Raw genomic sequence first — 15,768 nt, 5'->3', positions numbered from 1 at the left:
GGGGGCCCTGGTATCACGAATAACACCCTCGTTGCGTGATTACTTCAAGGTACTACCACAGGTGTTGGAGGTGACCCATAGCCCAGTTATACAAAGACCAGAGCCCACGGGGTGTTTCACACAGAAGATGTCAGATTTGGGAGGTCCAGGTGGGGCTTCGCTAGAAATACCTACGTCAGCACCCACACCTGCACCTGTGGTGAGTACATTGTCAACAGAGGCTACCAAGGGGGTAGCTGTAGAATGTGCAGGAGGTGTAACAGAGAGGGACATAACGTATACTGAAAAGGAGCAGGGAGGGACCCCCCTGGAGGACCTGCTTATTGCCATGAGAGAGGAGATAAAGATGGGCTTCGCAGAATCTAAACAAAACCAGAGTGAGATCAGGATAGCATGTGACACCTTGGAGCGGAAAGTGGACGGGCTCTCGGAGAGAACTGAGAGTCTGGAAGGATCTGTTGGGGAGCTAAAAGTTAACCTGGAGGCAGCACAGTCCCGGATTCAATCCCTAAGGAAGGAGGGGGATGAGATGAGAGACAGGGTCGAGTCTCTGGAGAATTTTTCCAGAAGAAATAACTTACGTCTTTTAAAGATCCCAGAGGCGAAAGAAGGGGGAGACCTCAAGACTTTTGTGGTGTCTCTATTAAAAAGTGCCCTTAATTTGGAAGAGACAGAGGAAGAGCTAGCCAAAGACATTCAGAGAATCCACCGGGATCCGTTTCGCCTTAATGCGGGGAGAGTAAAGCCAAGGAAAATACTTTTGAACTTCTTGACATACTCCCTGAAAGAGAAGATTCTCAATCTGGCCCTAAGGGCAAAATCATTGAAAGCCCCGGATTTTTGCTTTGAGGTTAGGTCGGACCTGTCGAAAGTCACTCTCGAAAGACAGTGGGAGCTGGGGCAAAGAATGGAGATATTTAGGGCAGCGGGGGCTACTGTACAAATGAGGTTTCCCGCCTTCCTAAAAGTTATGTACAATAACGAAATGTACAACATACGTTCCCCTAGGGAAGCAGATGAGCTAATTATCTCCATTTCTGAGCACTCACAAGCTGGGAAATAAGCATGAGTAACCTTAAAATTTCCGCGCTAATGCTAGGGGGCGAAAAATTAACTCGTAAAAATAAATCTCAAGTTTGTCAGATCTGTCTGATTTGGTCTTAATCAGATAACGGAGGGAACAGAGGGAAGGCGAGGGAAAAAAAACGTAAGGAAAATGAAGAAAAAAAATATATAGATAAATACATAAATAAATATAGGGGGGAAAAAGGGAAATAACATTGGAAAAAAAATCATGAGGAATAAAACCCATGGGCCTTTATACCTAATGGGGAAAGAGAAGAATGGGAAACAGATAAAAAATGAATAAAAAATATAAGAGAACACAATAGAATTGAGTAAAAGTTATGACAGAAGTTAAAAACAAGGAGAGAATCCTAATTCAAATCAAAGCTGAAAGAGAGGGAGAAAGATGAGAGGAAGATGAAGATTGAAGGAAGGGAAGGGGAAGTGAAAATAGTAATGAGGGACTCTCTCTCTCTGGGTGTTTTTTTTTCTTTTCTTTTTTTCTCTTTTCTCTCTGTATGTAGTTAATAAGGGGACATAAGATTTCATAAAACTATAAAGTATGGCAAGTAAACTGAGTTACTATAGGGGGTTGATGGAGTAAGAGACCAACTCACCAACGTAAACCTGGCGAACCAACATGTCAGGAGAAGTGAGGGGGGGTTTCCAGGGGAGGGGGGAGGGAAGGGGGGGGCGCAAAGAAAAAAAAATCCTCATAAGCCTGTTTATACTTTTTTTTTATTATTCCAAACTATTTTCCAATCACCGCAATCACTCTCTGAGAGTGTTTTATCCAGTTAATGGTAGGGGGAATAAAAAGATAACATGACGGAAGTGCAATTTTTATCCTGGAACATTAATGGTCTGTGAGTGAAGGGGAGGAGGCATAGAATTTTGCAATATTTTAGGGACTCCCCAGCACAGGTCATAGTGTTACAGGAGACACACCTACTCAAACATGAGGTTGAAACAATCATGAAAACACAGGGGTGGGTCGACAAATTTATTTGCACAAACCAGACTGCTAACATCCGTGGAATACTCATTATGTTTAAAAAATCAGCAAAAGCACAGATCTTGACCTATGAGGAGGACCTTAGTGGGAGGTGGTTGGTGTGTAAAATGCAGCTAGACGGTCAACAATATATCTTGGTAGGTTATTATGGTCCAAACCAAGACGATCCGTCCTACCTTCAAAAAATACAAGGGGCCTTAGTCACTCTGAATGACCCTATTATATGGATGGGAGATTTTAATATCGTTTTGAACCCCAAGCTCGACAAGTCCTCTGGCTCCAGAGCGATGGGATCATCCAAATCAAGGCCCATTCTGATGTCGTCTGTGGGGTTGGCAGACGTCTGGAGAGAAAGGGCGGGGCTTGCTCCCGGGGTCTCATACAGGAACCTTAAGTATAGACACAGCTCAAGGATAGATTATGCTCTCTTTAGCTACAATATCAAAGAGGAGGTGAAGGGGTTACGGTATCTACCCCCTCATCTCTCAGATCATTCAGCGATTGCCTTCTCCCTGAATGTCACCCAACAGAAAAAACACTCGTCTTGGTCATTTGATCGGACGATTTTGTTAGATCAGGCGGAGACCACCTGCTATCAGAGGAGGTAGCTAAATTCCTAGAAACAAATTTGGATGCAGCAGGAATTAGCACTGTATGGGAAACCCTTAAAGCTTTTTTAAGAGGGTATATTACGAATCGAGCCTCATATAGAGGAAAGGTCTATAGAGAAAAAATCAGGAATTTAGAACGAGAACTAGAGAGCTTGGATAGGAGGTGTGGTACCTCAGGGGAATCCTCGGTTGAGCAACAAGAGAGGGCAAAGGTGAAATCAGAGCTGGACAAAGTATTACAGGAAAGAGTACAGAAGAGGTGGGCGGCAAGTAAGATCTCGAATTTTGAATATGGGGAGGCAGCTGGTAAGGTCTTAGCCTGGAAGATCAAAACAGACAAATCTAAAAAGTTTATAAGTGGAATTCGAAAAGAGGGGGACTCTACTGTTAGGTCTACTAACACGGAGATTGGTTGCGCTTTTCAGGAGTTCTTTCAAAAAATCTACACCAAGGATATCGAAGATGACCCCCCGGCAAGAAACTCATGGCTAAGCAGGATCCAACTGCCCACCCTAACGGGTGATCAGACAGAACGCCTAGATAGGGATATATCGGAGGCTGAAGTAAGTAAGGTGATAGGTAAACTGAAGCAAGGGAAGGCGGCAGGGCTAGATGGCCTTCCCGGGGAACTATACCGGGTTCTGTGTCCGGTCCTAGTAACAACATTGACAGCGCTATTTAACGACATTTTCACAAATGGGTTAGTGCCTCCGCACTCGTGGAGTGAAGCAACCATAGTTCTTATACCGAAACCGGGTAAGGATCCAACTGATTGTGGGTCCTATCGGCCGATCTCGCTATTAAATAACGATTATAAGATCTTCGCCGCAGTACTATCAGCACGGCTGGCAAGCGAGATCGGCTCGATAATTCATGAAGACCAAAAGGGATTCATAAGGGGGCGCCAGTTGGCAGATTTAACCCGTGACCTGGTCGCAGCTATAGATATCGCCACAACCTTTTCCTTACCCGTGGCTACATTAACCCTAGACGCCACTAAGGCCTTTGATAGGGTCAACCTGCCCTATCTGGATGCAGTATTAAGGAAGTTTCAGCTAGGTGAGAACTTCTGTCGAACCATCCAGCTTTTGTACAGAGTCCCCGCCGCCAAACTTTTAGTCAATGACATACTCACAGCGCCATTTAAAATCTCACGGGGAACCAGGCAGGGTTGTCCCCTTTCCCCACTCCTGTTTGACCTATACTTAGAGCCTTTTGCGCAGACACTGAGAGAGGAACATAATATTATCCCTTTTGAGTATAGCGGATGGGTGAAATGTCTGGGTCTGTATGCGGATGATATCCTTATCTATACGGCAGACCCTGTTCAGGCCTTCCCGACAGTAATTAGGAGAGCGGTAGAATTCGGGCAGATCTCGGGGTACGAAATAATGGCATGGAATCTTAACAACACACAATTGGACTTAACTTACTCAATGCGCTATTTAGGAATTAAGATCATCCAGGAGGCCGGGAATATACCCCAGGTCAATCTGGATCGGGTTTCCCGAGAATGTCGGGCGCTTTTAAAGGCATGGACCTTTCTCCCGCTGACTATCTATGGGAGAGTGAGTCTTATAAAAATGTCAATCTTACCTAAGCTCACATTTATTTTTAACTGTATTCCTCTAGCATTTGAGCCAAAGCAACTTATGAAATGCCAACAGGAGATTAACTCATTCATATGGAACTACAAGTCCACTAGGATAGCCTGGAAGAAACTGAGGAGGAGGAGGGAAAAGGGCGGGCTCTCTCTTCCAGACATACAATACTACGCCTGGGCCTTTCAGCTGTCATTTTCCAGAATGCAACTGAAAACCCCAACTGATTCATCAGCAGGGAGAATGTTTAAGGCCATGCTAACTGGAACGGGCCTGCCAATGGACGGATTTTTATTTAAATTTGGGGAACAGAAGTTCTTCAAAAAGGTGAGGTTGAAGGTCTTGCAATCGCTGGCCAGAGCCTGGACTAGGATTAGGAGGATTGCAGGGCTGGCCTATTAATCAAATCTCGCACCAATCTGGGGGTCTCCGGGGCTCCCTTTGTGCTTGGGAGATAACCTATCGATACCCCTAAGAGAGGGGGGGATACTGAGATGGGGCAACTTGCTGGCAGGCGGGACATTAATAAAGTGGGATAAATTGTACGAAGGGGTCGGCCAAAGACTATCAAGGTTTAAATACACACAACTTGTAAGCTGGTCTAGAGAGCTACTTCAGAAGAATACCCTAGTGGGGAGGTGTAGTGTGCTAGAACAACAGCTTGTGGAGAAACCTCCAGGGGGCAAGGAGGTAGCACACTGGTATTGGGCTATATTGGAGGAGGTAGATGGAGACTTTGAACTCCCGGATGAACTGTGGGCCATGGACATGGACCTTCGAGGGGAAGAATGGTGGATAAGATCATTCACTCTTCTTTATAAAACTGTCAAGCCTGCTTGGTTGAGGCGGAATCACTTGTTCTCGATGCATCGTGCTTATTGGTCACCACAACGGCTTGCGAAGTTTCAACCTGGAAAATGTTGTAACAAGTGTAATCTCCAGGGCGCATCAGATGTTCACATGTTTATGGATGTTTATGGATTGTCCCCCAATTAAGGTATTCTGGGCAGAAGTTCTGTTTACAATGGGCTCGATACTTAAAGTAACTTTACCCTGCACACTAACATTGGTAATCTCTGGGATGGATGACATTGTTTCTGGCCCAGCAACGCAATTGTTGTTCTATGCAATCTTACTCGCGCGGCGACAGATATGTACACATTGGATCGACTCCAAGGCACCAACACATTCCAGTTGGTTATCATCCCTTATCGAAACATCAAAGGTCGATCTGGCCAGATCTTGTGGCAGTAACAACCTCACCTTTTGGAATCTTTTGATTTCTTGGAGTTAGTGGTAATAAGCCTTATACCGGGGATTTTTGTTTTTTTCCCCCCGGGTCCTATGATTAGGCCTCCAACTCCAGGGTCCTTTGTGGTGGTTCCGTTAGACATGAGCTGGGCCTGGTGGTAACCTCTACCTTGACGGAGTTTGGGATGGGTTTGGCAGTCTGTCACTCGCCATCAATACCTCAGTAAACCCAGATTAAGTCTCCCGCCAGGATGGTACACAAGGTTATGGTGGTGGAACGTGCGCTTCAATCTGGGGCGCATGGATAGGTGGTTGGCTACATAATTTCTGGTTATCAGGTACAGGCAAATGAGGACAAAAAAAAAACCCACTAAAAAACACGCACACAGGATAGAGAAACAGAGGCAACCTCATTACACAACCGAATATAAATATTTAAATAGTTTAAAACAAACTTTCCGTGTAAAACAAATCTCCCTTCAGCGCGAGTTTGAAGTACATTACTTCTGCAGATGAAAGGGCGTCTATCTTTCATCTTCGCATTTGACATAAGCGCGCGTCTGTTTCATTCCCCTGCAGTCACAGAAGCCCCCCTCATCGCTGGGGGAGGCACCAACAAGCACAGGCGAGCAGCCCATAGAGAAGGGGAGTTGGGGGGGGGCTTCCTTGTTACTCAATGCTGTGTTGTTGACACAGCGAGGGCTCACTACAACTTAAAGGGGGGGTGGGGGGGCTTTACTGCGCCAGCAGGAGACATTGTGATAACGAGGAAATCCTGTGTAGTAAAATTTACAGAAACAGGCCGACGCGTTTCTGCATGCAAAGTCAATCAGGCCTGGACCTAGGAAGTAACAAGCATTGGCAAAGCCAACAGGTATCGCCTTAGGGACTTATTCGCGTTGCCGATGTTTAGCCATGCTGGCACAGCATCCCAGATGAGTATGCTTCTTTTCTTTGTAGTTACCGATTAATGTTGGATCGATAACTAAAACGTAAGGCTGAGGGCAGGAGCCAGGCAGAAGGCTGCCCCTCCCACCTCCCCTCCCCCCCCATATCTGTATCGTCAGGTTGGTTGTAAAGAGCTGCTGGCACCCCTCGGAGCACCCAGGACCCTCTATGAGACATATTGAGGGGTTGGGACTGGGTGCCCTTAGTGTTGCCCAGAGTGTGAGAAAGACAGCCACACGTGCACTCTTCATATCTTTGTGTTACGTGCGCGATAAAACAGGCCAACGCAAAAGAACACAAAGTTTGTTTCTTGTGACTAACCACACTTTAAATAAACCAGCAGTTCAGCGGGCCAGGCTGAGGTGGTCAAAAGAAACCAGGGGAGTGCGGGCCGACCGACACGTCCCCGCAGGCGACACTCATAAGAGGGCGGCCCCCTTAGTGCCACAAGATGGCACACGGGCAGCCCAGTGTCCCACTACCCTAAAGGGTCCTGCTCGTCACTTCCGGCCGGGCGTTATTGCTGCAGATGGAGTGAAGCCAAGAAGTAAGCACATTACTAAGGTACCAACAAAGTTTAATATTGTTCATTTGTATTAACAGTTTCTCTTTTGCAGCATTTGGAAATGCATTTTCTAGTTTTGTTGCTTTTTGTTTATTTTTTTATTGTAGGCTGTTATCTTCGGTTTAAAGGGAAAGATGTTGTAGTGTGTGACCTTAATGCTGCAGTTTGCATTTCATTACCATCATTTGCTTACCCTGGAGAATCTCCAGGGTGCAGGAGGTTTGCTGTTCCAGAGTTCTTTCTTCAGCTTCTGGGCAGTTGTCGCTCTGTGGCGATCTGTGGTCCTGTTTCTCTGCTCTTCTTGTAATAGCTCTTATCAGAGCTCCATCCTCCCGCCATCGATAATAAGATGCCAGGCATCACCCAGCACACACCACAGCCTATGATGGCCTGCGTCTATCTGCTCGGCGCAGTTAGAGCGAGGATATAGTTCTCAGGACCCATCAGGCTGTGAATGTAACCTAAGGGCTTAAGATGAAATGAAGAGCTTACCTCCTTCCTGAGTGGCTCCAGACTGCTGTGTGCAGACCCGATAGCTGGCAGCACCCTGGAGTATGTATGTATAAATCAGATTATGTTGGAAGTAACCTGCAATATAGTGGCAGGCAGCACCCTGCCATAGAGTAGGGTTTCTCATTGTGTTTTAATTCCTGACACATTAATGGAGGTTTGCTTTTAACAGGCAGAAGAACAACACTGACCGTACATTTTTCTGTGTTTGTCTTTAAAATGACGTACACATTAGGAATGGCATTTCGTTCTGTTGGAATAATAACACAAGTTATCTTGCACTCTATGTTGTTGCATTGATTTTTAGCTGGAATGCCTTCCATGTTTCATTCAAACGTGCTTTCTACAGGGCACATACATGATTTGCTGCTGTAGAGAAATAATGCTCCTGTGTACTGTGGCAGACTCCGAAATATTGAAAAACTTCATGATTTCTCTTTCAGCACTTCAAAGTAAAACATTTCAATTTTTGACTCAATCATTTGGCAGAAATATAACTTAGTACCATTAAAATAGTTGTGATGGGGAACATTCATGTGGGGTTAGGACTGGCTCGACCAGAGTGCTTGCTGACTTGGAGGAGTATGGAGTTGACCACCTTGCCTGGGCCGGTGGGGAATTAAGCCAGCGATGCTTTGCTGCAGACTCATTTGCCCTGATAGGAGGAGGAGGTGAAGAGCTGGCTAAGTGTGCCATGAGGCTGGCATTTCATTACATCCCTGAGAAGAGAGCTTTGAGTCGATGTAGTGTTCCTCTTATACCACGTGCAATTCATCCTCTTCAAAGCCTCAAGAATTTCTGGGTGTGAAGGGCGGCTGATTATGATTGGGTGCTTGATAGTTTTACAGAAACTCATGTTCTTGATTGTTCATGTTTGTCAGTAGGTAATTAAACATGTCCAGGGGTTTTATCTCTTCAGTTGACTCAAGCTGCAATAAAGGTTTCTTTGTCGTTGCAAACAAATATGAATGGCCGACGAGCCTCTGTCTGTCAAAGAATGGAAGGGCTGGGGAACTGTCAGTCATCTCGCTGCTAAGCAGAGGAGAGTCATGCTTCACCCTCACTCAAGCCTCTGATTTTAACTAACATCGCTTAGAACACTGGGACTTTAGAACCCATCCTTTTAATGAGAAAAACAAAACTACAAGTCCCATAAGCAATAGTGGTGGAAGGTGTCATGCATGACCTGGGACAACATCCGATTCAGCACATCCAGTTCCATTTTTTAAGTATTTTGCATAATATTGAATTTATAACCTTTGTTTTTATGGTCATGAGTCACCAGAATACTAAAAACGTCTTTTATTTTCAGGGTCAATTAAGTAATGGTCACCAGCTTGGAAGCTCTGTTAATTCTCCAGTATTTGTCATTGATCTCCACGTGTGGCTGGTTTGGGTCTGCCCCTGCATCGTTCCCGATAACTCGCACAGGTAAGGAGCTTGTAGCAGCAACATGATAACCCCATACTCGTCTGTAAGAAGTGCGCTCTGAGGCAGGTATCCGATCATTTTTGTGAAACAAGCAAGCGCCAATATCTGCTATGTACATTTGTTAAAATAAAAAACAATCAAATCACAGTACACTGTTCCGGAGGTTCAGTCCCAGCGACATTATCTGTAACTGAACCCAGACACCCTAGGAAGCATGTGCTTTTAAGTTGCGTTCACTCACCTGAAGGTGACATGCTTCATCATCGGGCTATACTCCTCACCAGGCCGGCACTACAATGCCTGGCGGACACCACCAGAGGGGACTTTGTTGCGGATCTTTTATTAAGTACGCCGAATGAGCATAGTAGGACAGAGGATGTTGTGTCATAAGATGTGAGATTGGTGAAGTCTGAATATAAGATCAACTATCGACCAGTTGCCACAATATAGTTCATGTGATCTTCCTGGTCCATGTTGAGATTAAAAACAGTGGCAAAGAAATTGAGGAACTAATGGCCCCTATCACTGTGAGAAAGTGTCGATCACCTATGGACCTGCTGGTAAGCTGGGGTCTATACTTCAGGTCAACGTTTTTCATGCCTTGTGTAGTCATGGAGCAATCTGTTGGCATTTCATCAGGACCAAATATGGGAAAATGGGTAAATGTGACCTAATCTTCTCCACAGCGTGAGGAGCTCTGTAACTCAAAGCCCTGCACCGTGCATAGGTGATAGGTGCCTATTACCATCTTACTGCCACAGGTGAGCCCTGCCTAACAGAGTGCACTACATACGGTAACCCTCCTAAAATTCAGGACATACTGACTTATCCAATAACGAGGACGGACGCCGCATCAGAGGGCAACTGGTTTGAAAAGCACATGCTTCCTAGGGTGTTCAGTCAGAGATAAGGTCTGTGGGACTGAACCTCCAGAACTGTATACTGTGAGTTTATTTATATGAAGAATGTGTATACTGGACTGTAATTTTTCCTCGTCATCTCTTGTGCTATGTAAAATAAAACACAACACACCTGGAGGCCAACAAATCTATCATACATTTAATGCAAAAATAGCAAAAGGCCAAGCAAACTACCAAGTGACAATTGTCTTTGCAATGGACGAGAGCATCCACCCTAAAGCAAGTTGGGGTATATAATGCTAATGCTACACAATGTATTTTATACACTTTTCTCCTAATACAAGTCATTGAAACATGAACACGTGATAGAAACAGTTACTGAAACAACACTAATGAGTAGGAGCCAGGATCTTCTCTCGAGAGGAATGTAAGGAGTCCGTGAGGTGCAGATCAAAGATACACAGACAAGCTGCAGAAGTCACTGTTTCTGGAAATAACACTTCCGTTTGTCAATATTCAATTTACTACAAGATGCAGGAAAGTGTGCAGATGGACATCACTAAATAAAAGGGTTCTGGGCCCTAATAGAATCATGTAACTTTACAGGCATATTAAGGTGAACAGTCACATCAAATTAATATAAGAATATTGTAATTTGGTAATGTAATATATCAATGCACGTTGTGGCATTCATGTGTAACCAATTATCGGTATTAAAGAAACCAGTATATCCAGTTATGCTTTCTCAATTCCTTCTTCCTAGAGGCCACCACTGCTGCTATCCAGCTGTATTCAGCAGTGCCTCCTGTGAGCTGGAATCCTGCATTTAATCAATACCAAATGTTGTCAATGCTTCTAGCCAACTCCGGTCACTGGTGCCACTCGCACCCCCACCACCCTTGGGCCTGTTATTCTTTTAGCCAGCTCCAGTCAGTAGTGGCCCCTTGGACCTGTATGTAAGCCTACTAGCCCGCTCCTGTTAGTACTGGCCCCTGGGACCTGTTATCATTCTAGCCAACTTGAGTCATTAGTAGCACCTTGGGACTAGTGATCATACTAACAATCTTCAGTCAAGATTGTCTCCCTGAGACCTATTATCCTGCTAAGTAACTCCAGTCAGTAGTGACCCCTGTACCTTAAATCCTGCAAATATTGAAAACCAGAGGTCAACTCTGCTGCCAACCAGTTCCAGTCAATATTGACATGTATTGTTACCCTGCCTGTAATGAATACCAGAGGCTAGCGTTGTTGCTAGCCAGCTCCAGTCACCAGTGCCCGTCACATATTATCCTCAATAGGATCAATGCCCAAGGTCTGTGCAGCGGCTAACCTGCTCTAGTCAGTAGTGACATCCCAGACCTGTTATTCTGCATATAATCAGCAAGGCTTTGTCCCTAATAACATTCACCCCACATCCTTATGGTATATTAGCAATGTAATTTATTTACGTACATCATACGGTAGGTATCGCACTATATCACACGATCCCAAAAACAAAGAAAATCAAAAATTGCCTAACCGTTCAGCACAACACCTTGTCAAAAATGACCAAATCACACCAAGCACTATAGCCTGCCACATCACATGGCACACTCAGCCACAACATGACCAGATACCACGGCAGAGGTTTGGGGCCATTAATCCTCTGTTCGAGGCATGTGTGCTGTAGATGCATATGCTTTGCATACTCTTGCCATCTTGTGTTGGGTCCGGATGTTTGCAAGTTGTTTTTTCTTTGAAGAAGTCTTTCCAGTCACAAGGTAAGGTGACTCCTCCTTTCGGTGATAGTGCACATGGGCATTGATTCCATTGTTAGATTGTTTTTTTACCCCCAACGGGTTCGGATGTGTATTGCTGCGCTCCGAAACTGTTCTTCGGGTTCCCCTCGGTGCGCAGTCCACTCTACCCTTGACAGTATTGTTTCAGAATGCACTTCTTCGTTCTCTGTGTTTCAGATCGAGCGACAAAAACTCAATTTTTGATAGGAAACCTTGTGGGCAACCGTCGGGCTACGTAGGGCCAGCCTTCTACAAATGGAACGGACTTCATTCCGTTTCTTTCCTTGGTACCACGCCAAGTACCCTCGCACCGACCTACATCAAGTTTGTAACTTATGCCTCTCTATGGAGCACAAGGAGGAAGACTCCGACTCTTGTAAGTCCTTTCCGTCCAAGAGGACTCTACCCGATCATCAGGCTCGATGACGAGAGAGGCAGCGCCAAAGCATTCAACACACTCTGGATATCTTTGCAGAAGAATCTGACCACGAACAGATAGAAGCGTCCTCCGTAGAAGAAGAGGCCCTCTCGATTCCAGAGTCAGATTCCGAGCTCGAAATCTATCTGGAGTCCCAAGATGTGCCGTGAGTACCGAAGACCCCTTGCCCCTAAATCCTCTTCTCAAACTCATAAGGCTACGGCACCACCTCTGCTTTCTGGCCAAAGTCGGCACCGAGACAATGTTTCCAACGCCACGTCCCTCGACTCGGCACCAAAACAAACCGTAAAGCCTTCCAGCTCCGGATCAAGTCAGAAGAAATTACCTTCGGATCCGAAATCATCAGGCTCCAAGGACAAATCTGGTTTGGAGCCGAAACCCTACGCTTCGAAACACAAACATGCTTCTGAGCCGAAACCCTCCGCTTCGAAACACAATCTCGCTTCTGAGCTGAAACATTCTAAAGACTAGCCGAAATCCGAGGACAATGTTCTCGAGCCTCCAGAACCAATTTTAGACGTTCTTAAGGCCAAATTGGATGCCAAACAAAAGAAAATTTTAATTAATCCTGATACTGGACATAAATCCAGCAAAACACAAGCATCCTGGAGAGGACACTTCTGATAAGATTCCCTTAAAGAAGAAGTAGCTGTTCAAGCCGCTAACCATTGATGCATCGCAAACACACAGGGCCTACTAGCTAGGTACGACAGGGCACACTGGGATGAGATGGAGCAACTGCTCTAATATCTCCCAGACTCACACAAAACTGAGGCACAGCAGTTAGTTCAAGAGGGGAAACTAATTTCTAAGTCCTCAATAAGATGTGCTTTAGACGCAGCAGACACCGCAGCTAGGTAGATCAATACCAGCATTCTCCTTAGAAGGCATGCATGGCTTAGGATCTCAGGGTTTCCAGAGGTTCAACAACCCGTTTTGAACACTCCCTTTGACAAAGAACACCTGTTTGGTCCTGTAGTTGACCGATCCTTAGAAAAGAAGAAAAAGGACACTGAAGTAGCAAAATCCATTGGAGCACTCCAGTCCCCATCCAATAGAGGCTCCTTTCACCGCTCGTTTTACATAGCAGGTCCAAAACAACATCCTCAGGCTCAAATGCTTCCTCTTACAAAGGTAACATCCAATCCTTTTCCTCTAGAGGTTTCTACAGAGGAGTATATAGAGGAAACAAATCCAAAGGCAGACCCCTGCTCAAGAAGCCCTCAGCGCCCCCACCGACCTCAAGAACTACCGACCCATCTCCCTCCTCCCCTTCATGACCAAAGTCACAGAGAAGATCGTCCATGCCCAGCTAACAAAATTCATTAAAAAAACCTCCCATCTCGACCCCTCCCAATCCAGATTCCGCAGCAACTACAGCACCGAGACCGCTCTCCTCGCTGCCATAGACAACATTCACACCCTGCTCGACTAAGGGCACAGTGCAGCTCTGATCCCACTCGATCTCTCTGCGGCATTCAACACCGTCTCCCACCGCACACTCACCGGCAGACTCCACGACACCGGCATACAGGGAACCGCCCTTGACTGGATCCACTCTTCCTCACCGGCAGAACCCGAAGAATCATACTGCCACCCTACCTCTCCAAACCCACAGAAATCAACTGCGGAGTACCACAAGGATCGTCGCTCTGCCACACGCTCTTCAACATCTACATGGCCCTCCTCATCACCATCGTCAAACAGCACGGACTCAGTATAGTATCCTACGCCCACAACACCCAGGTCATCCTCTCTCTCACCAAGGACACTACACAATCAGACAACAGTACATTTACTTCACCAGTTGGGTTTTACAATAGTTGCACAAAAATCTCACCTGTGTCCGGCACAAGTGCAATCTTATCTGGGAGCCTCCATCAACACTCTCAATGCTTTAGGCTCTCCCAATATAGCCAGGATTCACAATATCTTTTTTTTTATGTGTGTATTTTTATTTATATTGCACAGTTACTTAAAACCATTTACAATACATCTTAGAAAGAAAGGCAATCCTAAAAAATACATTTGTATACAAAACTTTCAAAAACAATATATAAAAAGAAATGTGTGTATTAATATTTGTATCTGTACATTCGTAAATAAAAACAGCAAGCATATACCAGTGTGTCCACATTAGTGAGTTGCTTGCGTAATTTAAAATGTTATAGTTATTAAAATGATGTCTTATCCATCTGGTTAGTGGGGCAAGTTGGCTTATTGGTCTGAAGTGACTTTCATCATGCCTGACCCTTCATTTTCCGTAAGCCTTTTTCGAAGCTTGGCCATGTATTTCCCAAACCTGGCCAGGTCTGATGGAAGAGTGCAGGAGAAAAGTACAGAAACAGCTTTTTTTACTCTTCGAACCCCGTGTCGTAGCCAGATTTGTTTTAAAAAGATCAGTCGGGGCAAGAGCATCTCAGGGCAGCAGCAAATCACGTGTAACAGAGATTCGTATTTGTAGTTGCAGAATCTGCATCTTATTTTGTATTCCAGGGACCTCCACCCAGGGTTTAGCTCTTTAATTTGGAGGGGCATTAGTCTGGCACATATGATGTTTTTGAGTGCTTTCCTTCCTAGTGCTTGGCTGAGGTAGGTCTGTGTTTTGTGCCCTATATATGATGTTGCCAACCCGGGTGGACCTCTTCCTGTTACGAATTCTGCTAGGTCATTTGTATATGACAAATGAAGACATTGTTTGTTTATTGCATTTTTAATCGCCAGGTAGTTTGTTGGTGCATCCTTCCAATTTTCAATTGCCAGCCCCAACGTTTCCACTGCTTTGTCCTTGTAACTATGCCACGGATTAACGGTCTCTCCGTAAATTGGCTTAAGCATACTTTTTAAACTTCCAGCTTGGGCTGTTATAACTTGGTAGAAGTATTTAGCATGTGTTCCCAAGCATTCCTTACTTTGTTGCTTTAGGCCAAACTCCAAACAAATTAAACTGTGACAAGTGTGTTTGGGGAGTTTAAAAATACGTTTGTAGGCCTGGCATTGTACTTTATCCAACATTCCCTCCATTTTGCCTGGGAATGCCTGTTGTGCATATCCTGCGGTTGCCCTGATCTTGGCTTGTGGTACCTTTCTGATGGGTGCTGACGTTGGGCTCTGCATGAGCTCATTTAATTTGCACATCGAAAAGATTGTTGCCTGGGCTCTGGCCTTCATTTTGTGTGTGTGTGATGTAGCTTTGCCGGTTTCACTTAGCCAGCACCCGAGATAGTTATATGAGCGCGTGGTTGTGATAATTTCCTTACCCACGTGCCATTTCAGTGAGGCTTTTTTTGGGAAGTGGCCAAAAACAACAACTTTTGTTTTTTGTGCGTTGATTATGAGCTCATTGATTTCATTGTACTTATTTAAGGCTTCTAGCCCTCTTTGCAGCCCAATTTTTGTGTGGTCCATTACCACTAAATCGTCAGCATATTGTAAAATTTCCAGTTTGTTTCTCACGATTTTTGGAGTTACAAGGCTGGCATTCAGAAGCTTCTTCCCCAGATCTGCAGTGTATCGATTAAACAGCGTAGGGGCGAGTACGCAGCCCTGTTTTAATGCACGATTTGTCCGACACTTCTTTGTTATAATATTGTCTGCTAGTTTTACTTTGATGGCGTTAAAGAGTCCTGCTGGGATGTGCCAGTTGCTCAGTTTTTTCCAGAGCTTATTTCGGGGTACCCCGTCAAAGGCGGCT

The 15,768-nt window shown here is 45.1% G+C and overlaps 1 long non-coding RNA gene across 3 annotated transcripts in view; it reads left to right on the top strand.

Moving 5' to 3' along the window:
• Positions 1-15,768, top strand: part of LOC144807688 (uncharacterized) — a 76,960-nt gene that overhangs the window by 8,560 nt on the left and 52,632 nt on the right. For 2 of the 3 annotated variants that reach the window (XR_013606381.1, XR_013606382.1), the window contains exons 1-2: positions 7,006-7,055; positions 8,879-8,997. This is a non-coding gene — a long non-coding RNA (uncharacterized LOC144807688). Of the gene's footprint in view, positions 1-7,005; positions 7,056-8,878; positions 8,998-15,768 lie in introns of those variants that run through there. The other variant, XR_013606380.1, reaches the window with a different exon arrangement.

Source organism: Lissotriton helveticus, chromosome 1_2 (genome assembly GCF_964261635.1).
Source record: "Lissotriton helveticus chromosome 1_2, aLisHel1.1, whole genome shotgun sequence".
NCBI classification, from domain to species: domain Eukaryota; kingdom Metazoa; phylum Chordata; class Amphibia; order Caudata; family Salamandridae; genus Lissotriton; species Lissotriton helveticus.
This window is presented reverse-complemented; position numbering and strand designations above follow the sequence as displayed.